The sequence below is a fragment of the Podarcis bocagei genome (assembly GCF_964188305.1).
Source record: "Podarcis bocagei genome assembly, chromosome: Z".
In the NCBI taxonomy this organism is placed as follows: Eukaryota; Metazoa; Chordata; class Lepidosauria; order Squamata; family Lacertidae; genus Podarcis; species Podarcis bocagei.
In genome coordinates, this window is record NC_138140.1 from 44,350,488 (window position 1) to 44,374,434 (window position 23,947).

Here is a 23,947-nt window from a genome sequence, read left to right on the forward strand (position 1 = left end):
AACACAATAATAATAACGAGCATGAACTGACCGTTGACAGTTGACAGTTGAAAGTGCATGCACTTACTTGCCATTAGAACGTTCGTCTACCAAAGCTTATACGATTGGTTAGAATGCGCCTTGTAACATAAAATGTGTTAAACCCAATACATAACATAGACGCTTCAGGATACAGACTCCACTAACCCAGAAATAGTACCTCAGGTTAAGAACTTTGCTTCAGGATGAGAACAGAAATCGGGCAGCAGCGGCACAGTGGCAGTGGGAGGTCCCATTAGCCAAAGTGGTACCTCAGGGTAAGAACAGTTTCAGGTTAAGAACGGACCTCCAGAACAAATTAAGTTCTTAACTCGAGGTACCACTGTATACCCTGCCGTTTTCACTGAAAGGACTCAAGGAAGCTTACAGACAAATATGAGAACCACTGAAAACTCAGAAACAACCAACCATTAAAGACATTGATAGAATAACAAATGTATACATATCTAAAAGGTAAAGGTGAAGGACCCATAGACAATTAAATCCAGTCAAATTTGACTATGGGGTATGGCAGGTCATGTGGCCGGCATGACTAAACCACTTCTGGCGCAACGGGACACCGCGACGAGTGCCAGAGTGCACGGAAATGCCGTATGCCTTCCCGCAGTGGTGGTATGTATTTATCTACTTGCACAGGTGTGCTTTTTGAACTGCTAAGTTACCATATAGTATACATATCTAAAATCTATTAAAAACATACAAATAATTACAATAAGAATAGTCACAGTACAAGATGTTCTTCATGGCTGTCAGCTGGTGTGTGCTTGTCGGTGTCAAGGGTACGTTTCGAATGTGATCAAAATGGGCTCCAGTGGAGGGAGCCATGAGTGCTAATAGGCACCTGGTGTGAAGTGAGAGGAGCGCATAAGGAGCAAGAGCTGTGCTGCCTCTGCCGCCCACAGCAACTCCTGGATGGCCTTTTGTTTTTATCAACTGAGCTGGAGGAAGCAAGCGGAAAGATTGATCAGGGGAGACCAGAATGCTGAGAGACCATGGAAACTGAAGTCTGGACTGGAGGAGGTATTGATTATTTATTTTCATTTGGAGTGGAGTGGAGTGGGGATGAGGTGAATCATTTAAGGGAGAAAACAGGTGAGGTGTGGGCTGCCTCTGAGGCAGAAGAAAATAAAACTCTGGGTTGGGAAGTTCTGGCATAAGTTTTGGTGAGGAGGGTATAGTTAGTCAGGTAAATGCATAAGCTACTGACTGCCAACTGCATCATTAGCACCAGCTGTTCGCAAGCACCGTTCACGGCAAGCATAGGCTGTATAAGTGCTCAGAAGGAATGATCCCCTCACTTCAGCTGGACCTGGGAACATCCATTTTTGCTATGGATCTTAATTTCCAGGCTGTGACATATCTGCTCATTTGTATTTGATTTTGTGTTTCTTATTGGAATGACATGCTATCAGATACTTAATATAATCATGCTTGATGGCATCACTGGGGCCTGACTCTAGGTCTCAGGTTTGGGCCATGAAATCTCAGGGTCTGGGATGCTCCTGACCTGGCAACCCAAAATGCACCCATCATCCCAATGTGAATGATATAATACGTTATAGTTCTGCCACAGTGAACCCATACCTAAGCCCACTTACTAGTTAGAAAGGTTATATCCTATGTCTTCTCAGAAATAAGTTGCATTTAATTCAGTGGGGCTTACTGTGTGGTAAGTGGGGTGAGGATTGCAACGTAAGACCCGTTTCACTCAGTGAGATTTCTCGGCAAAAATACTTAGAATATGCAATGAATTCAGAAGTCACTGTGTTGAAGGGGGGTAACTCCCAAGTAAGTGTGTACAGGATTGCAGCCTAACAGTGGAAGCCCAATTGTACAGAATGTAACTTACTTCTGTGTGGATGGCATTATGATTCTCCTGCAAGTCTGTTAAGGTGCTCTTTTAGGCTTCAGTCCTAAACCACATCCTCTGGAGTAAGCTCTCATTGAACTCAATGGGGTTTACTTCTGAATAAACATTTTTTAGGATTGCATTTATTATTTGTACCCTGTGCATCTGGCTGGTTCTCCCCAGCCACTCTGGGTGGGTTCCAACAAAGATTAAAAATACATTAAAATGTCACACATTAAAAACTTCCCTGAACTTTAGATGTCTTCTAAATGTCAGGTAGCTGTATATCTCTTTGACATCTGATGGGAGGGCGTTCCACAGGGCGGACACCACTAAATAATTGTATGCATGTGTTTTAACAGAGTAATTAATGTATAGGTAAGTATATTAGAGGAAGTAAGGAAAATGTTAGGCAGAGAACGAGAGAGGGTGGGTTTGGAATGTTGGTCGTGAATTGGAGTTTAAAAAGCAAGTCTGACTACTGATGGCAAGACAGTGGAGGTTCAGTTTAGCTGAGTTTGGAGTCAGTTGAGCTGGAGTTGAGTTTGGGAGTGGGTGGTTGATAGCATGAGAGTTGGCGGTGGATGGGGAGCAAAATTCTTTTATCTAAAATAAGGTTAGTAGTGTATTAGCCATTTTGTATAAACAACAAGGTAATAAGATAAACTGAAAACATATGCTTTACATCAGTGTTTCCCAAAGTGGGCCATACCGTCCCCGGGGGCGCTGGAACGATTCAGGGGGGCGGTAGTATCCTCAGGTGCAATCAGGAGGCGTTGAATAAAAATAAGGGGGCTATGGAAGCATAAAGAAAGAAGAGAAATTAGAAAAAAACATGTTTCATCTGTTGTGTAATGACACTTACTGCCAGGTCGGGCATCTGTTGTGGAATGGTGACAACACCTCTCATGGATCTAGCGGTCATGCTGGGGTGTGTGTGTGTGTATGTGTGTTTCCCAGCCTAGGGTGAACTCTTTTTGGCTTCATTCAAGCTCAGGAATGGGATTGGAGCTTGCCTGCCTATTTGGCCAATGGGTGGTGGGCTGCGGTGCCAGCCCTGCCCCTGGGGCAGATCAGACTGAACCAGCAGACTTCACTCCTGTCCACCCCATGGATTTTTCTATCTTCAGGGTGTCTTATTTACAACAACATCTTTCTTTGCTATGTGTAGGACATAGGTAGAAATATAGATACCTAAAGGAAGCGCAAATTTGTTGCCGCATCTTTTTATTTGTTTGCTTAAAGAAGGTAGATTTCCAAGAGGGTGCTGAAGTTTGTTTTCTAAAAAGGGGGCGGTAGGCCAAATAAGTTTGGGAACCTCTGCTTTACACCAAGTAATTATAAAACCCTTTTAATTATTGATGTTTAACAAATGGTTGCGTTATACCACATGTCTCATATTTGGCTATGCTGTGAGTGGAATATTAAGATAAATAGAATCTGTGGTGGCAGCAGGAATAAAGGGAGGGTATAGAAATATCTGTTGAAACCCAGATCTGAACTGTACATTTTGTTAAGAGTGGGAGGACTATACAGGGGAGCTTGGTGCAGTGCCAGAGCACCACATACGCTGGCAGAGGCTTCCATAGACCCTAGCAGGTTTTACATATGTATAGCTGGGAGGGGGGGGGGGTGTTAACAGTGAGGCCAAAAGGTCATGAGATGCAAGAGGTACAGACTGTGACATTTCTCTGCAAATGTTTGTGACATTTTAACAGGCATGCCTGCCAGCAGGGATTGTCTTCTATTTTGGTTTTGTGCTGTGTGCCAAGTGCCTTTAGAAATAATAATTCATTTGTAATTAGGATTAGAGTGCAATATTATACAGTAATTATATTTCATAAGAATGTGACCTTTTTGCAAAGCCCCTTGCCAGAAGACAGCAAGTAAGTGGCATAGATAAGCGTATGTGTCAAGTGGGTTGCTTTGTTCCTGAAAGAATTGCAACCAGTCCACATGTGGTTCGAGTAGCATTTCATTCAACAGGGAATGCTTGGTCTAGATGCATAGCAGAATACACACACCCATGAAGAGGCTCTTCAGGCAAAATGGCTCTAGCCCAGGTCCCATCTGCATTATGCATTTAAAGTAGAGTTACAGCCAAGACTCCCCCTACCCCAGGAGTTTAAGGGTATTGAGAGGAGTTAGGAGACTAGATAGACCAATGATCTGACTCAGTATAAAGCAGCAAGTGAAGCATTTCCTGGCATGGCGCTCAAGCATGCCCTCCAACATTTGGGGAAGTGCCTTAGCTCAGTGATAGAGCATCTGGTTTGCAGGTATAAGGTCCCATCATCTCCAGACAATGCTAGGATGGACAGTTCAGAAATCCCGGAGAGCTGCTGTCAGTCTGTGTGGACAGGACTGAGCTAGATAGGCCAGTGGTCTAATTCAGTAGTGTTATAGATTTGGGAGGGGGACCCCCCAAAAAGCAACCCAATAAATTAATCAGTGGTGGATTTTTGATGATTTGTAACGTGAAGGGAGAAATACAAACTTCAGAGGAATTCTTGGGCTAGTCTATGCAAAACGACCTGGCCAGGCTGGGGCCATTAAGAAACAAAGAGGGCCATTGGCAATGCAAGAGCACTGTCCTTCCCCTCCTGCCCTGAGGTGCGAACAGAAACAGGGGTTTGGAAGGTTGTGTTTGAGGTGACAAAGCCACTTCCGGGCCTGCCCCAGGAGGTGGGGTTGCGGGCATCACGCCCTTCCCCACGTGAGCGGGGGCTGGTCTCAGCCCCCGCGAGAGCAGGGGAATCCCATCCGGCCACGCCTCCCGGCCAGCCAATCGGCTGGCTGGAGGGGCGTGGCTTGCCCTATTTAGGGCCGGAGCGGAGGGGGCTCGCCCTCTCTTCTCCGGCTAGCCCCGCGTTTCCAGCTGATCCTTTCGTCGTTGGAGCCTTCTTTCTTCGGACACGTGGAGCTTCAGCGCAACAGGCGCGGATCTTTCTAAGCTTAGCTGCCGATCGATAGGCGCCCCGTGGTCATTTTGTAGGAGCACTGAGGAGCGCTCCTCTACCTCTGAGCTGAAATCACTTGCAGGGTATTTTCTCCCTGCCGGCTGGCGTGCTCCGTTTCAACGCGAGCCAGCCAAAAGAGCTGAAATCACTTAAGGTTTAGCTGGGGGGGCTTATTCTCGTAGGTCTTCAGCAGCGGAGGAAGGATCGCGCATCGCGTCCGCAGACCACGTGCGGCAGCGGCACCTCCGAGAGCTGCTGGGCTCCGGCAGCCGCCAGCCAGCTGATTACCTTCCTCCTTCGCTCCAGCCACGAGGCTCTGCATTTGGGCTCCGCCAGCCGCCAGCCAGCTGATTACTCCTGAACAGCCTCCCTCCGGCACCTTCCTCCTTCGCTCCAGCCACGAGGCTCTGCAGGGATTACCCTCACACCGCCGGGAACAGGTTGTATCGGGTTAAAGGGATTGAACTTGGCGGGAGGTTGAGCCACTGATCCTGGGAGCGCGCTGTTTCCCTGCTTGCCGTGTGGGCGCTTTTCCTGGCTGTTGCGGGCCGTTTCTCTTGCGGGGTTTGGCTTCGCCTACAGGCTGCCCTTCAGTTCGATCTCGGGTTTCGGCAGACCTTGCCTTTTCAGGGCCAATCTACGCCGTCGCTAGGCAACGGGATAGCTTTGCGGCCGCCATTTTGGGTGACCACGTGGCCCTTTGGCGGCGGCCATTTTGGCAGAGGCAAGCCACGTGGGAAATAAGCCTCCTTTGTGCGTAATAGCTAATTCAAAGTTGGCAAGGCTTTGGGAGAAGGGCTGGCCTGCTAGCTCCATTGCTTTAGAGCAACAGTCTGTTATTATTGAACATCAGGCATTTTGCTGACTGCTACCACGTTTAAACGAAAAGTTTTATTAAGCGACAGTACTATTTAAAGTGCTTTAATTGGGAAAACAATTTATCTGAGGTATTTGGTTTTGTGTTATTATTATCGTTATTATTATTTTCTTCAGTTCTGATTGGTTTTTCCAGCATTTCATTCCCAAGGCACCTCATCTCCATTAAATAATAATTTAATAGTTTAATTCAACTCAGACGAGCCACCTCCGTTCTTTTATTGATAGTCTAATTTTATTCTAATTTAGCGCAGAGGGATTTCATTAGCAAGTTAAAGAGTGTATTAATTTGGCTGGTTGGTTTTAAATTCGGAAGGACTCAGGGGATTTAATTGCATAACGGAATTAATGCTGGGGATTTTAACTGCATAAGGTGCTGCATAAATTAAGGTTCTGCTTAAGGTAGGGGCCATTGTAATTACGTAAATTGCTTCTTTAAGGTCAGTCAGGTTAACTTGGTGATTGCTTGAAATTCATTTGGTGAATCAGGCGCAACAGCAGTTTAATTAAAGTGCTTTAGCATCTCACGGTTATACTTAACATATAGATATAATTAATTGATTAGGCTTGCATTGAAAATCAACTCATTTGCCTTTCACAAGACAATTTACCTACCTGCTCCAATTTAAATTGAAGTCAATGATATAAGAAGCAGGAGCCTTAAGTTCCAATACATGTTATTGCTTTACCTGCTCTAAACGAATTTTAATTGCGACATAGTTGCAATCAATCTATTCGGCAATACATAGAAAAACAAATAATTAAATAGTATACATATATAATAAAGCGCTCTTTGGTGGGTATCCAGGGAAGACAATTCTGAGCAACTGGGTCGAGTGCGGACAATACTGAGCTAAAGTCATTGTCTGGTGTTACTGGTGCACAGTATTGAACAGGAGTGGTTGGGTGTGTTAACTATCATTCCATTAAGGTTTGCTAGTGCTGACGATACCGAGCTACGCACATTAGCCGTACTACGTGGTTGGTTTTCTCACTGATCAAGATAAGCAAGCATCTAGATCACATCATGTCCGGCCAAGGTAACCAAGTAAACTCCACCGCGGCTGGAGGGCCTCAGGGGAATCTCGAGGAGCCCCAACCTTTTGTAATCCCAAGTAACCCTCAAGCCTTGGCAGATTTTTTCACAGCATTTCAAGATTTCTATAGGCATAGATCTTCAGGACAAGGGGCGGCGACACCGGCAGCGCAAGTGACAGCGCCACCAGGACTGGCGCCAGGGGCACCATCGACAGCGGCACCGGTGGTGGCGGTACCTGTGGCGGAGGCACCAGGAGCGTTCACACAGGATTTCATTCCAGACACACAACTTAACGAGGTGCAACTTCCCGGCACTTCTGCAGCCGCGGTGGCAGCGCTGACAGCAGCCAAGGAGTCAGCACCACGGCCCAAAAGGAATACCCGGGCACAGTCAACCGGCCCAGGCAGGGCAAGAGGGGCCCCGAGGGGAGGCAGAAAGGGTAAGGCTTGCGTTCATTGTCCTGGGTCTACTAATCTGCAAAAGGATCCAGGTGTTCCAAGTCTCTTTCAGAACCCACCACTGCAGACAGCACCAGCCGAGGGTGCCTCAAGTTCTTCTTCCGACGAGGAAGCCCAGGGGACGCAAGCGGCGCAGGCGGTAGCCGTTCCGGATCAAGCCATTCCTGAGAGCCAATCGGGGAAGAGGAAAGAGAAGAGGAAGCACACCTCAAAGAAGAAGAAGAAGTGCAGGCATTCGGATTCAGAGGATGATTCAGGTACCTCTTCTTCTTCCGATTCAGATAGCGATGCTCCTAGGGAGGAGTACTGGGGCCACGGGGAGGACGTTGTGGGTCTCCCTTTATGGGTGCATGAGAGGAGGGCCAACTCCTACAGGAAATCCTTTAACGGGACCCTCGAGTGGAAGGATGGCGCATTGCTGCAGGATGTTAAAACGTCCACTAATCTCTCTACGGATTTCATTGTAGGCTCTCACTTATCTCCGAGAAAGAGGAATAAGATCCTCAATGGGGACTTTATAGATATTTTCAAACTGATACCTCCAGCAAAGCTTATGGGTAAAGGGGAGAAGAAACGCAAGTATGGTAATCGCAAGTACAGGACACCCAGACCCGAACGTACTTTTGACAACTGGCTGGACGGGTTCCAGGTGTTTATGGGCGTCGTCAGCGCGGCTTATCCAAAGCGGGCGATGCATTTGGTTGCGTACTTGGCTCATGTCAGGAGGGCGCGGGATTTAGCGGGGGATATTGCTGCCCTAAATTATGATGAAGATTTCCGCAGAAATGCATCACAGTTGTCTTCCACGCGCTGGGACCTGAAGGACCAGAATTACTGGTCAGAACACGTGGGTCCCTTCGTTGAAAAGAAGCCCCAGGATTCGTCAAGATCTTGGAAGACCGCTCCAAAGCAGAGGCGGCTGTGCTGGGAGTACAACAAGGGGGTTTGTGCACGGGCTGTCTGTAAGTACAGCCACGAGTGCGAAAAATGCCTCGGTAACCACCCTGCCACTGCCTGCACCAAAGGGAGGCAGCCCTTTCGGGGTGGGAGAGGCGCCTATAACTTGGGACCGAGAGGGGGCCATGGGGCGCCATTTGGACCCCAAGGTGGCAGACAGTAATTTCAGCCTGGGCTTAGCCTGGTCCCCCATCAAGTTGCCCCCGCTAAAAAACCTCTTAGACCTTTACCCTAACAAGACGGCAGCACAATACCTATGGGAGGGCTTTAGTAACGGTTTCAGGATCCCAGTAGCCTATCCCCCCAATTCAAGTGATCCTCCAAACCAAAAATCGGTGAGGGAGATGCCCGAGGTTGCCCAGAAGAAAATTAGTAAGGAAATAAAAGCAGGAAGGGTAGCCGGCCCCTTCTTAGTCCCCCCAATTGAAGGCCTCCATATATCCCCGCTAGGCATAGTCCCCAAAAAAACGCCCGGTGAGTATCGCATGATCCACAACCTCTCCTACCCAAAAGGGGGGTCCGTCAACGATGCAATACCACAGGAACTCTGCACAGTTAGATATGCCACTTTTGACCAAGCGGTACAGCTCATACGCAAGTTCGGTAAGGGTGCGCTGCTGGCAAAATGTGACATTGAGTCGGCCTTTAGACTCTTGCCAGTTCATCCGGAAGATTTCCGGTGGCTTGGCTTCAAATTTGAGGGGGCGTATTTTGTAGACAAAGCAATGCCCATGGGCTGCTCTGTGGCCTGCGCAGCCTTTGAGGCATTCAGCACCTTCCTGGACTGGGCGCTTCGCTTTAGAACCGGCGCCGAGGGCGTGTCGCACTACCTGGACGACTTTATCCTCGTGGCCAATAGCAGGGTTAAGTGCTCAGAGCTCCTTGAAGCCTTCATATCACTAGCAGGGGAATTGGGGGTTCCTTTAGCCGCCGACAAAACTGAGGGTCCGGCTACGACCATGGTTTACTTAGGTATCGAGCTGGACACTGTCGCTCAGACCTCAAAACTTCCCAAGGAAAAACTCATCGCGCTTGGCGACCTGATTCGGCAGCTGCTCCCCCTAAGAAAAGTTACACTCAGGCAAATCCAGTCACTGTTAGGCCACTTAAATTTTGCTTGCCGCGTGGTTTCCCCTGGCCGCCCATTTTGTGGCCGCCTTGCGAAGTTGTCAGCAGGGCTGCGTTCCCCTCACCATAGGGTGCGGCTATCCAAGGAAGTGAAATCCGACCTGGAAGTCTGGTTGAAGTTCTTGCAGAACTACAACGGCATTTCTCTATGGCAGGACAACCTGTCACTGCAGGTTGACTTCCAGGTCCATTCGGATGCGTCGGGCTCTCAGGGGTTTGGCGTTTACTTTAGGGGCCAATGGTGTGCTCAGCGCTGGCCCGCCGACTGGCAAGGGGGCCCCATTACCAGAGATTTAACATTCCTGGAATTCTTCCCGATAGTAGTGGCGGTGCACCTGTGGCCGGAAACCTTTAGTAACCATAGGGTGTGCTTCCACACCGACAATCAGGCCGTGGTGGCAGTACTTTCTAGGCAGGCCGCGCGGTCACCAAGGGTAGGCGTCCTCCTACGTTCCTTCGTTCTCCGGTGTTTAGAGCTCAACATCCACTTCTCTGCAAAATTTGTGCCTGGTGTAAATAATGACATCGCGGACGCCCTATCTCGCTTTCAGATGGACCGCTTCCGCTCGTTGGCACCGGATGCACAGCTTCTGCCGCAGCCGTTCCCGGAACATCTGTGGAGTCTTGGGGACCTGAGGCATGGGGACCAGAGGCCTGGGAGCCAGAAGTGATTCAGGGAGTAATGGCCTCATTGGCACCTTCCACTTTGAGATCGTATAAGAAGGCTTGGTCAGATTTTTTACAATTCCGTGACAAAACCCGAACCATCAAGAGCAATGCCCCTCCCGTCAAGCCTGAGGTGCTATCTTACCTAGTTTACCTAAGACGATTGGGCCGCGCCCCCAGAACCCTCAACCTTCAAGCCGCAGCAATTTCATTCTTTTGCAAGGCGGTATTTTCCACTGACCCTTGTGACGATTTTGTTATACGAAGGACGTTAGAGGGTTGGCGCAGGCTACAGCCCCCAAACTGCGATACAAGAAGGCCGATATCATTCGACATCCTTTCCCAAATCCATAAAAAATTGCGGGCATTATGCTGGTCAAAGTACGAGGCCCGCCTATTTTCAGCGGCGTATTCCATTGCCTTTTTTGGAGCTCTGCGCGTGGGGGAGGTAGTTTATGAAGCAGGTTGGCACGGTTCCTCCCGGGGCTTGCTTTTAAGTGATGTTACCCTGTCACGGGAGGACCTGGTAATACGAATACGTAGCTCCAAAACAGACCAGCACGGGAGGGGGGCTCTGGTTCAGCTGATGGCCACCGGCAGGCCTGGCCCATGTCCAGTAAAAGACACGAGGCGCTTCTTATCCCTGAGAGTCACCTCGGCAGGGCCTCTATTGATTCACGCAGATGGTTTACCTTTGACGCGTCACCAGTTCACGCGGGTCATGCGCTTAGCGCTAGCGGCATGCGGCATCCCCGCAGCAGATTTTGCAGCACACTCCTTCAGGATTGGAGCAGCCACCACGGCAATGCACCTGGGTCTTACAACAGAAAGGATTAGGGACTTAGGTCGTTGGAAGTCTGATGCGTACAAACGTTATTTGAGAAAGAATCTGTGATGGTGATTGACCGTGGCCTTTTTTTCTCTCAATTTCTTACAGGTGACAGGGGGGTGCGCGTCTGGATTATCGGGCACAGTATTGTGCATTGGGCCAGGGTCCGCGCCATTAATTCCGGTCTCGGGCCAGGCCTGGGCTTTCCACCTAACATCACCATTTCCTGGGTCTCCCGGAGGGGAATGCGCTGGGCCGAGATGCTTCCGGCAGTTAAGGCCAGAGCGGCAGTAGAGGGCCCCCCAGACGCTTTACTTATACAATTAGGGGAAAACGACCTAGCCTACAGGAAGGCTATTGATTTGCAGTGGCACATTTTTAGCGACTTCGAGGAGCTGAAGGCAGCTTACCCGAATATCACAATTATTTGGGCCTCGCTGATGGAGAGGCGGGTTTGGAGAGATTGCAGGTGCCCGATAGCTATAAATAGGGCTAGGAAAGCCTTGGATCGGGCGGTGGTGCGTAGAGTGGCAGCCCTGGGGGGGTTGGTCATTGGTCACCCAGGCATTCGTTTCAATCTTGGGGCCCTCTACCGTTATGATGGCGTACATCTTTCGGATGCTGGTAACGATGTTTGGCTGATGGATATTGCTAAGGGGATAAGGGAGTGGATTCAGGCATGAGAGTATTGGCGGCGAGCGGCTGCTCGGTGGCGGTAGGCATTGGTAAGAAGGGGTTAAGAGGATGTGGGGGGGGGAGGAACGCCATCACCTCCCCCCAGTGAACGAAGGGTGGTCCGTTAAAGGACTCCGGGGGGCGTGGCCCTGTCCGAAGCCTATGGAGGTGTGGGCCAAAGGCACGCCCCAGAGCGGTGACCCGGGGGAGCTCTTAGCCGACGTGCCTCAGCGGGAGACTCCCCCGATCAGTGTTAACCCTTCACCGTGTCTCCAGCAAATGGGCTGGAGCCGGATAGTCGTTAGGACCAATGCCTAAGCCAATGCCTCTCATTCCTGAATTCAATAAAGTTGTGGCCTAATTCGCCCAATTAACCTTATTTATGGTGTCTCGTGTGTTTATTTATCTTGGTGGGGGGCGGGAACTCGCCACGCAAAGCCACTTCCGGGCCTGCCCCAGGAGGTGGGGTTGCGGGCATCACGCCCTTCCCCACGTGAGCGGGGGCTGGTCTCAGCCCCCGCGAGAGCAGGGGAATCCCATCCGGCCACGCCTCCCGGCCAGCCAATCGGCTGGCTGGAGGGGCGTGGCTTGCCCTATTTAGGGCCGGAGCGGAGGGGGCTCGCCCTCTCTTCTCCGGCTAGCCCCGCGTTTCCCCACCCTCCCTCCCTTTAGTTGGGCTTTAGGTAGGTCTGACTTTGCTATGGGCTTCGGCCTGTCGCCGCAAGGGGCATGGTAGGAATTTTTCCCAATTGGCAATTTCCAGCCTTTTGGTTTTTCGCCTACCTCGTAGCAACTCGTCACAACTCTTCGGCATTGGCGGTAGGCATTGGTAAGAAGGGGTTAAGAGGATGTGGGGGGGGAGGAACGCCATCACCTCCCCCCAGTGAACGAAGGGTGGTCCGTTAAAGGACTCCGGGGGGCGTGGCCCTGTCCGAAGCCTATGGAGGTGTGGGCCAAAGGCACGCCCCAGAGCGGTGACCCGGGGGAGCTCTTAGCCGACGTGCCTCAGCGGGAGACTCCCCCGATCAGTGTTAACCCTTCACCGTGTCTCCAGCAAATGGGCTGGAGCCGGATAGTCGTTAGGACCAATGCCTAAGCCAATGCCTCTCATTCCTGAATTCAATAAAGTTGTGGCCTAATTCGCCCAATTAACCTTATTTATGGTGTCTCGTGTGTTTATTTATCTTGGTGGGGGGCGGGAACTCGCCACGCAAGAAAAGGGAGACTGGTAGCAAGGGGTTATGAGAAAGAAGAAGAGACTGGGATCCACTTTGGCGCAGGATGGCTGAAGGCGGGGTGCACTGCTACAGGGACAAGTCCCTCTTGAAATGACCATGCTGTAAGATCTGGACTCCCTCCATGCAGACTACAGGTGTAAATAGGTGAACAAGCCATGTTTCTTAAAGCTACTACAGTCTCCTCTATATCTTAATTCTACAAACGACCACAGACCCTGGGGGAGTTCTTGGAGCACCATAGGCTCTTGCCACCACTCAGCAGAGAGAGCGGGAGGGACCCAACTTTTGTAACAGTATATGTAGCTTCCTATATTCACATATAAGCTTCTAATATGAGTTTGACCAAACTGCAGGAGGCAGTGGAAGACAGGAGTGCCTGGCGTGCTCTGGTCCATGGAGTCACGAAGAGTCGGACACGACTAAAAACAAATATTCACATACTCCTAATCTTTACAAAAGAGGATTTTAGCTTTTGGTCGTAATGTAGAAATGCACAGGCAACTCGTCTTAAGACTCTGCTAGTAACTTGCTTGTGAATGTTATTTACAAAGCTGGTGATGAGCAACCACTTTTCCGAGTTGCTAAGAAGCACTCTTCTTTAGTAAAAATTGAGAGGAGGAAGTTACTTAACATCCTTTAAAAGCAGTTCCATCAGGGCTGAGATTCTTCAGCCTCTTCTCTGCTTGTCTTTAGGCATAACAAAATGTTCTGTTGCCAAATAAAAGAGCCATCAGTACATGAAATGCTAAGACAACAATCAATAGTGTTCTTATTAATCATACAAGTGGATGCAGTTCAAGTTGTGGAAGTAATCTGCATTGCCCTCTTCATTGTGAACAAGCCTGCTTTGATGGAAAGCTTTTAGGTTCCCAGTCATTTTAGAACTCTCTTAATTCCTTTATGCATCCCGGCCCATAAACGTCTCTCGAGCTGTTGCTCTTGGCATGTTTTTATTTTAAAAAAATTAATGTAGTGATACCCATTACTGTGCAGGTGAAATTATAACAGTTACTCTTTCAAAGCCCAGAAGCTGGAATGCAGATTCTACTCACTGAACATTGTCTGATAATGTACTAAATAAAACAATTGCTTAAATGGCCCTGCTTCTGAATGGGGTGGAGAGTGGAAACACACCAATGCAATTAACAGCATGGCTCTTTCGATCCTTGGAGGCACATTTGGAAACCTAAGGAACTGTAGTAAATACATATTTCACAGAATAAAACCTAAGAATCCTCAACATCCCCCCCCCAAAAAAAAACCCCCAGGCAAAACACCTACACCCCCACAAAGACAAAAACACTGACAGAGAAACTGGCAATATCTTCCCCAAAACAGGCAACTTCCCAAGCAAACAACCCCCCCCCCATGCAAAGGCAGTATACTCATTTAAAGGTAATTGGGAGCATGGCCTTGGAGGTGTGCCTAGGTCCTAGGAGGATGCCCGAGGCTGCTCCATTAAGCACCCTAGCTTTAGAGGAAAGGTTAAGCAGCTAGGTGCTTGCAGGGACGCGGACTTAGAAAAAATATTGGGGGGGCCCGGGAAAGCTCATGAATAATAAATAAGCTCATGAATATGCAAATAAAGTGGCTCCGGCCCTAAATAGGGCAAGCCACACCCCCCAGCCAGCCGATTGGCTGGCTGGGAGGTGTGGCCAGTCGGGATTCCCCTGTTCTCGCGGGATTTCCGGCAGTGCCTTGGCAGTGGCGGTGGTGCTGCGAAGCAGCGAGGCAGGAGCCCCCGCCCCCGGGATTCCCTAATCTCGCGGGGGACGGCCGGGGCTCTCCGATTAGGGTGCGCGGCTGGCTGGCTGGCGAAGGAGCAGGTGGGGAGGAGGCGGGGGACGGCGGCGGCGCTCTGCTGGAAGGGCGCCCGCCCGAGATTATTGGGGGGGCTGAGCCCCCCCAAAAAATTTTTTGAGGGGGCTCGAGCCCCCTCAAGCCCCATGGAGTCGGCGCCTATGTATCCGTTGACTTTAGACATAAGCTCACACATTCAGTGTTCAAATCTATTAGTTAACGTAACCTCTCCACTGAGAAGACTGAGTGGTTTGTATAACAAGATCTTGGTTTTGGTCATTAACATAGTTAAAGAAAGGGGTCCACGTTTCTTGGAAGGTGAAATATACTTGGAGTTGAGTGTGAATTTCATGCTCTTTATTCTGCTCATAGTAGCAATGAGTGAATCTTTCCCCTAAACGTCTAGCTATACAGTATATACATTATATACAGTATATACATTTACACAATGGGCCCTGTGTGATTGGCTAATTCCAGGCTGCTCCTTTAGGCCAATCAAGTTGCAGATTCACCTCCTCCAGAAGTCTGATTGGCTGCTCCTGCAGGCCAGTCAGGTTGCTGATTCACTTCATCCAGGAGCCTGATTGGCTGCTCCTGCAGGCCAATCAGGTCGCTGATTCACTTGGTTGATTCACTTGATCCACCTGGAGCTGGATTGGGTGGCTCCTGTGGACTAATCAGACTGCTGCATTGTTCTAGGATTCAGCTCAGTACATACCAGAAGGTGTTTCTCTTCATTATCCCTTCAGTTGCCTTCCTGTGTCTGGTGAGATGTTCAGACACTGCTGTATCCCAGATATTATTTTCCCATATCTTCAGGGGTATCAAAAAGAAACAACAGTGCAAAAGGCACTGAGGGCTGGTGTGGTCTAGTATTTAGAGTGTCAGACTCAGTCCTGGGACACCAGAGTTCCAATTCCCATTCAGCCATGGAATTCACTGGGTGGAGATGGGCCAGTCACAGTCTCTCACCTTAACCTCATTGTTGTGAGGAGAAAATGCAGGGAGGGATGAACTATGTCATCTTAAGCTCCTTGGACGAAAGGTGGGCTATAAATGCCATATGAAATGAAATCAAAACACAGCTTAAGCCAAAGCCAATAAACCAGCAACATAATCAGTCAAATTATCCCTGTGTTTTTTTTTATCCCCGTTTAAAAGCCATTATGTTTATTTATTGTGGCACAGTGTATAGGAATTACTGCGTTATCAGGGTGATTCTTTTACTTAGCTGAAATACATGGCACGAATGTAGTAACAACCTGATCCACGTCTCCTCCTCTGCTCTAAAGCTATTAATCATTGTGGCGACAGGTCAGTTATTTACACTTGCCAATTTTTATTTTATTTTTTTAAAAATAATATCTTCAGAGCGATCTGGAATTACAAGGAATTAAATATATGCAAGCTAGATTAGCAGTGTACATTTAGTTTGCTAATTGGGCCTGGGTTTTAACTGCACTCTTCATAATGATTTGAAGACTCCATCTGAAATAATTTACTTTAGCAGCAAATGTTTTACTGCCAACAGAGTAAATAATATACTGAAAATAAGGGTTGCATTCTTTTCAAAGATCAATTCTGACCAGCAAGAAAAGCATTGGGATGAGAGATTTCTTGTACATCAGTCTTAACAGAGAAACAATCTAACTGGAAATAGGAAAATAATTAGCAATTATTTTCATATTTTAGTAAGATTGCTTCTCCATACAGACTGTTGTGTATGCGATGGTTATCCAAATAGCATATTGTATATCAGAACTGAAAACAGAAGCCTGTGAGCCGTTTTCTGAAGCTGTCATCTTCTGTAATGGCAGTAGAAAAAAAATAAAAATCCTAAGAATTGTTTCCCTTTTCATAAAATTTCCTTGATATTACTACTGTAATAACCCTGCCTAGAAAGTGCTTTTTCATCAGAGACAACACAGGAAAAAAGGCAGAGAGGTATGTTCTTTCACTTCCACACTGCCCTGCATTTAGGGAGAACAAATCAAAGGCATATGTATAGGATGGGAGAGAGATGTTTTTCGCAGTGGTATGATTACCTTGAATATAACCCAGCAGTGTTATGCAGCTGCAAATAAAGCTAATGCAATCTCAGGTTCCCTCCAGATGTCCTTGTTATCCATGCATTCATGATTATTTGTGCTCATGATGGTATTGGGACAGTTACCTGCCATCACACTTTCAATACTGTTTGGACCTGCAAAGGTTTTGGGATGGACACACTACTTTCTTTCCAATCAGCGTAACTTGTTTCAGTCCTGTAACTTCCAGTAAAAAAAGTCCAGTTTTTATACCACAGATCTATCTGTCTATCTATCTATTCACAGTGGACCCTCTGGATACGAATTTAATTTGTTCTGGGAGTCCGTGTGCACCCCACAAAATCCGTATCCATCTGCGCATGAGCGAGTGGTGAAACCCGGAAAAATACTTCCGGGTTTGCCACTTTCGCAACCCGAAGTTTATGTTACTCGAGAGTAACATAACCCAAGGGTCTTCTGTATTTATTTTGTCCTGCTTCTGCTGGGCTGTAGTGCAAAAATAACCCTCCCAGTGGCAATAATACAATAACAATGGGGAAGCATCACAGACCAACTTATAAAGAGGAATGATGTGTGGATGTCCCAGTATAAACCCACCACTAAAGTACTATTACTGCATCAATGACATGTAGCGGAATATACCAGCCAAAAAACTTGCACCAGACTGCATTAACAGAAGCATAATGACCACATTATGAGATGTAATAAGCCCTTTTGAGGCATTCCCCTGCATGTGATTACAGTGGCGCGAAGAGGACACTTACCCTGTCCCTCTCTTACATCTGTTGGTTTATGGTAAAAGGAAAAGAATAAATATGGTAAAATAAAACAAGAATTCTCTGGTTAACCTAGATCCAGGTTTGGAGCAAGCACTATTTGGTTAGAAAGCCGCAGCAGAGATTTAAAATCACAAAATGTAGCAAAGTAAAGTGTGGAAATGTAGGCTGTTAGACCTTTAAAATATGCCCTTCTGAGTTACTTCCAAAGTTTACCACTTCCCTAGTACACAAAAAGACCACACGCTTGGTGAGTTAAAAATGGTTTACTTAGAAACTCTCCAAAGGTCAGATTTATGTGTATTTCCATATATCAGTCGGAAAACAAAGGCAGTAAAACTTATAACAGTTGAGTAGAGCCTTCTCTCTCTCTCTCTCTCTCTCTCTCTCTCTCTCTCTCTCTCTCTCTCTCTCTCTGGCAGAACCAGCGTAATTAGTCAGCTAAGTATTTCTATTGTTTTACTCCCTCCCCGGCTACACCCATCTGTCTGTGTGCTTGTACATACGCGTGTATGTGGGGCTTGGGCATGAATCCTTGGAATATGATTGGGCACAATTCTCTACTCACCTAGGAAGTGGAATTCATTGGGGCATATTTCTGGATAAACATGGATTGTGCTGCTTGGGTGTTGCAAGCATTTTCCTGTTTTCATATATCTGTATTTCCTCCTAAAAGGGAAAAACACCCTAATTTTCATATATTGTACTATTGCCCAAACTAGTCCTAGTCAAGGTGTTCCAAGACTGTGGTAAATGGACCACCAGTAGTCCATGAGCTTTGTTCATGCAGTCCACAGCATGTCAACCTTAAATATCAATATCAATTTTTAATTGTACTTGTATTGCTTCTTTTAATCCATCCTATTTTATTGTACAGTTGTACCTTGGTTCTCAAACGGAATCAGTTCGAAAACCAAGGCACGGCTTCCGATTGACTGCAGGAGCTTTTTGCCCTCAAGCGGAAGCCGCGTCGGGCATTCGGCTTCCAACAAATGCTTGCAAACCGGAACACTCACTTCCGGTTTTGTGGCGTTTGGGAGCCAAAACGTTCGAGTCGCAAGGCATTCAACAGCCAAAGTCCGACTGTATTACGGTTTGAATTCTGTTGATTGTAAATTGTAGTACAATGAACAAAAGAAGCAATTTAAATACATTTAAAATCATACAGAATATAGCACAAGACACTGCAATTGCTGCAACAGGTAATTTGTGCTCTGAGAAGGCCATGAGTAGTTTTCAAGTGCCGTGGGGTGGGGTGTTTGGCAACTGCTTGTCTTATCCTGGTTGTAGTCTTGCCTCTAAGGTCCTCTAGATGGAGCTGCTAAGAAAGAAATGAAGGCCAGCTTGTTTGAAAGGGCAGGAATCTCCATTGCTTCCTCAGTATCTCAAGAGAGGTAACAAGCCATGTGTTGATGTTTGCAAAGAGTTTTTAAAAGGAGTGAAAATTAGAAAATTCTAATGAAGCCACAGACTTTCTTCCTCCTCTTGCAATGTATTTTGCAGGCTGCCCAAATCAGGTTTGTTTGTTTTGCAAGAAGGTTGCTCCAATAAATGTCAATCATCCCACCTGGCAATTCATCCCAGTTCCTAAGAAGACATAGTTGGAGTCAAGCAGCAGTTTCCAAAACCCTAGGGAGAAGGTGGATCATGACCTTATAGAGGAATGGGCTGCACAAGCCAGTGTATTATAAACACCAACCATTGGTGTCAAGTCTTGATGTGTTTATTGGTTTCTAAAAGGGCAAATATGGCAGGAGACTTTTCACACAGCCACTGGGAGCATCGGAGCTGCAATGCAAGGGGTGCATTTGGCAGCTTTATTCAGAGAAATAGCAGGTCTTAAAATTAATAAAGATAAAACCAAACTCCTGGTAAAATATATGAAGGTTGAGAGTAAAAATAAATTACAAAGTTTATCATACTTAAAGATCGAAAACAATATTAAATATTTGGGTATGTGGTTAACAGCAAAGAATATAAATTTGTATAAAGATAATTACAGTGGTACCTCTGGTTGTGGATGGGATCTGTTCCGGAGCTCCGGTCAGATCCCAAGGTTTCTGCAACTAGAAGTGCCCGTTCTGCGCATATGTGTAGCACGATAGACAGTGGCTGCACATGCACACAATGCGTAGAACACTTCTCTGCTGTGTGTAGAGCACTTCTATGCACATGCAAGCTGTGAAACCTGGAAAAATACTTCTGGGTTTGCCACTTTCGCAACCCGAAGTTTATGTTACCCAAGGGTAACATAAGCTGAGGTTCTACTGTACTTGAAAACTTGGGAGGATATTAAAAGGAATTTGCAAATAGGGAGTAGAATGAAACTTTCATTATTGGGTAGCGTGTTGACCATTAAAATGAATGTACAGTGGTACATTTGGTTACATACGCTTCAGGTTACAGACTCCGCTAACCCAGAAATATTACTGGGAGCCATCATGGTGTAGTGGTTAAGAGCGGTAGTCTTGTAATCTGGTGAACCGGGTTTGCTTCCCCGCTCCTCCACATGCAGCTGCTGGGTGACCTTGGGCCAGTCACACTTCTGTGAAGTCTCTCAGCCCCACTCACCTCACAGAGTGTTTGTTGTGGGGGAGGAAGGGAAAGGAGAATGTTAGCCGCTTTGAGACTCCTGAAGGGGAGTGAAAGGCGGGATATCAAATCCAAACTCTTCTTCTTCTACCTTGGGTTAAGAACTTTGCTTCAGGACGAGAACAGAAATTGTGCAGTGGCGGCGCAGCGGCAGCAGGTGGCCCCATTAGTTAAAGTGGTGCTTCAGGTTAAGAACAGTTTCAGGTTAAGAACAGACCTCCAGAACGAATTAAATTCTTAACCTGAGGTACCACTGTATTGCCACGGATGTTATTTTTGGTTCAGTCAATACCAGAGATGTTAGCAACATGATTGCAATATCATCATCTGAATAAAGTATTTAAAAAGGATATAAAGCAGGGGTTTGGGGAACAAACATCACAACTAGAGACCTGTTAAACTGAAATGTTAAAGTGCTGTCTAAACTGTATAAGAAGCTATTGGAATGAGAGACAAAGGATGAACAAGTGAAATCTTCAGTGATACCCTGGGCAATAGATATTGGTTATAATATAGAAATGGATGCATGGGAATGATTTAAAATTTACAGCATGTTATAGTTTAAGAGAAAACTATATGAAAATGTTATATAGATGATACCTAACACCTAGTAGATTGGCAAAAATGTATAAATCCAAATTTATATGTGCTGGGAAAGATGGTACGTTTTTTCATATGTGGTGGTCTTGTAGTAAGGTTAAATCTTATTGAGAAATTATATATAATGAACTTTAAAAGATGTTTGCAATAATATTTATTTTAAAAACAGAAGCTTTTCTTTTGGGAATTATGGGATCAAAACCACCGAAACAGTATAGAAATTAATTTATGTGTGCAGCCACAGCTGCAAGAATGTTATTTGCCCAAAAAAGGAAGGAAGAAGAGGTATCAACAAGAGAAGAATGGATACAGAAGTTAATGGACTACGCAGAAATAGTGAAACTTACCAGGAGAATAAGAAATCGAGATAACAATTTTTTGTAGAAAGGAATGGAAATGGTTTATTGAATATTTACAAACAAACTGTAAACAGATCAAGAAATTGGCAGGATTAATGTAAAAACCTGCAGTTTCAAAATATATAAAAGAATATGTTAATATAATCTGAGTATGCAGGAAGATGAAAAGAAATGTAAAGAACCACAGAAAGAGGGGTAAGGGAGTCGGAGTTTGAAATGTTAAAATTATGATTGAATAATTGTTGTAATGTATATATAAATGAAAAGTATTATTATTATTATTATTATTATTATTATTATTATTAAGTACTTTTCTGAATCTGTCTCTCTTTACCCCAGCCTTCTTTACCGGAACACCTGGGAGATTTTTTAGTACCCACCCTATTCTTGTTTGTTTTACAACTTTATCATTATTACTTTAGACTATATATATATATATATATATATATATATATATATATATATATATATATATGCTTTCGTAGATTTTCACGGGTACAGGAATGCAGGTTTTGGTGTTTTCGGGTATCTTCCCGTGTAAGAGTTGGGGTGTCTAGGCGACGTTTCGACGAGGTCTCACTCGTCATCTTCAGGCTGGTGCTTTCGGCTTCTTGTTACTAGAACAGAGCAGGATCTCAGTGTTTGAGTTCCTATAAATACTGTTGAGGGGGTGTGGTGTATAGCCTCCAACGTTCTGGGCAGAGAGGAAGTTCCCAGGTTATTGTGCCTTTTCTTCTTTTGTTCATTAATTACTTGAGGGATATCTTGAGTGATTTCTTGAGTGATATTCTGAGTACCACTTAGGAGGGTCATTAGGTGTGGATTAGTTGCTAAAGCTTTCGTGTCTTGACCTCTTGAGCTTGTGAAGAGTTTTTCTGAGTTTTTCTGAGAAGAGTTTTTCTGAGAAGATGGCTGTACTGCACTTAGTTGTGCTCTGGCTTGGCTTCGTGTATAGGGGTGAGCTGTGGTTTTGTGCCCTGTGCCAGCCAGATCTGTGTAGGGATTGCAGGGGGGTGCAGCATCCGGAGGTGCCACTATGGTTTGGCTACTGGATGGTATCTGTAATTTATCTGTGGAGAGGGTCTGGGTTTGGGTCTGGTGTGGTTGATTGGAGATGGCGTTCTGTGTGCCTCTGGTTCTGGTGTCGGTTTTTGTGGGGAGGGCTAATTTCCAGATGTCTGGCAGGCGGGACGTGTCGTCACGCTTGTTCATGTTGTGAGGGTGTTTCTCTATCTCGATGGCTTCCATGATTATTCTCTTGTGGTGATGTTCCATGTTAAAGAGCAATTTGGAATCTGCAAAATTAATTTCGTGTCCTGTTTCTTTCATGTGTTGGTAAAGAGAGGAAGTTTTTTCTTCTTTTTTGACGGCATTCTTGTGTTCTGCGATACGTGCATTTATTCGTCTGTTTGTTTGTCCAATGTACGTGGCTGGGCAGACTTTGCAGGGTATTTCATAGACCCCTTGGTTTTCTAACTGGATTTTATCTTTTGGGTTTCTGAGGATATTGGCTATTTTTTGGTTGGTGCAAAAGGCTGTTTTGATATTGTGTTTATGGAGGATTTTGCTAATTTTATCTGTGGTGCCCTTGATATAAGGAAGGAGGGCCATGCCATTGTTTTCTTCTGTGTCTTGGTTTTTGGGGGGTGTTTCTTTTTGGATTAGCTTCGTAACCCTGTTTTGCTGGTATCCGTTGGCGATTAACACATTTGAGAGATTCTGTAACTCAGTTGTCAAGTGGTCTTCGTCAGCCAGGCGTTTGGTTCTGGAGATGAGAGTCTTGGCTACGGAGTTTATTTGTGCAGGGTGGTGGTGTGATTGTGCATGTAAGTAGCGGTTGGTGTGTGTTTTTTTCCGGTAGATAGTGTGTCCTAGGGAGCCATCAGGTTTTTTGTAGATTAGGACGTCAAGGAAGGGAAGTTGGTTGTTGGCTTCTATTTCCATAGTGAATTGTATTTTGGGGTGTAGGCTGTTGAGATGTGTGAGGAAGCTATCTAGTTTTTCCTTCCCGTGTGGCCAAATTACAAAGGTGTCGTCAACATATCTGAGCCAAAGTTTGGGTTTGTGTTCTGACTTGTCTAAAGCATTGGTTTCAAAGTGTTCCATGTACAGATTTGCGATGACCGGTGAGAGGGGTGATCCCATAGGTGCTCCTTCTATCTGTTTGTATCTTTGTCCATTGTGGATGAAGTACGTGTTGGTTAGGCAGTGGTTGGTCAGGTCCAGGATGTATTCGGGGGGATTGTATTTGTTTTGAATGGCTGTCAAGGCTTCATTAATGGGCACTTGTGTGAAGAGAGATACAACATCGAAGCTCACAAGTAGGTCATCGGGATGTAGGTTTTGCTTCTTTATTGTTTCTATGAACTGGAAGGAGTTTGTAACGTGTGAAGCGATAGATTCTGCATAGGGCTGAAGTTGCTTAGCGAGAAATTTAGCGAGATTTTGTAGAGGTGAGCCTATGGAGCTGACTATTGGTCTGAGTGGTGTTCCTTCTTTGTGTATCTTGGGGAGACCGTAGAGTTTGGGGCATCTGGATGATTTTTCTCTGGGGATGATTCTTAGCTGGATTTCTTCACTGATAGGAGAGGCTTTTATTTTGGATTTGGTGGTTTTTTCCAGATAGGTGGTGGGATCTGTTTTTATAGGTTGGTAGGTAGGGTCTTGGAGTAGATTTGATAGTTTTGCTTGGTAGTCCGATGTGTTCATCACAACAGTGGCATTACCTTTGTCTGCTGGGAGAATGATTATGTTGTTGTCTTTCTTCAGGTTGGTGAGTGCTTTCTGTTCTTCTTTGTGTAAATTGCTTCTGGGTGGTTTGCTGGAGCAGAGGATGTTGGTGACTTCGAGTCTGATTTTATTGGCTTCATCTGGGTTGATTTTGGTTAGGCTAGCTTCGACTCCGCATATGATGTTTTCCGTGGGGATGCGTCTCGGGGCGACTGCAAAGTTGAAGCCTTTGGAGAGTACTTTGGTTTCAGTTGAGGTGAGGATCCTGTCTGATATGTTATGTACTGTTTGTTTCATGGGTTGTTGTGGAGGGTGGCTGGGCTTCTGG

At 46.2% G+C, this 23,947-nt stretch overlaps 1 long non-coding RNA gene across 4 annotated transcripts in view; it reads left to right on the top strand.

Moving 5' to 3' along the window:
- Positions 1-23,947, top strand: part of LOC308578600 — a 125,239-nt gene that overhangs the window by 8,425 nt on the left and 92,867 nt on the right. Inside the window, exon 1 of one of the 4 annotated variants that reach the window (XR_014004019.1) lies at positions 664-1,059. The exons of the other annotated variants lie outside the window; for them this stretch is intronic. This is a non-coding gene — a long non-coding RNA (uncharacterized lncRNA). Of the gene's footprint in view, positions 1-663; positions 1,060-23,947 lie in introns of those variants that run through there. 4 annotated transcript variants of the gene reach the window in all.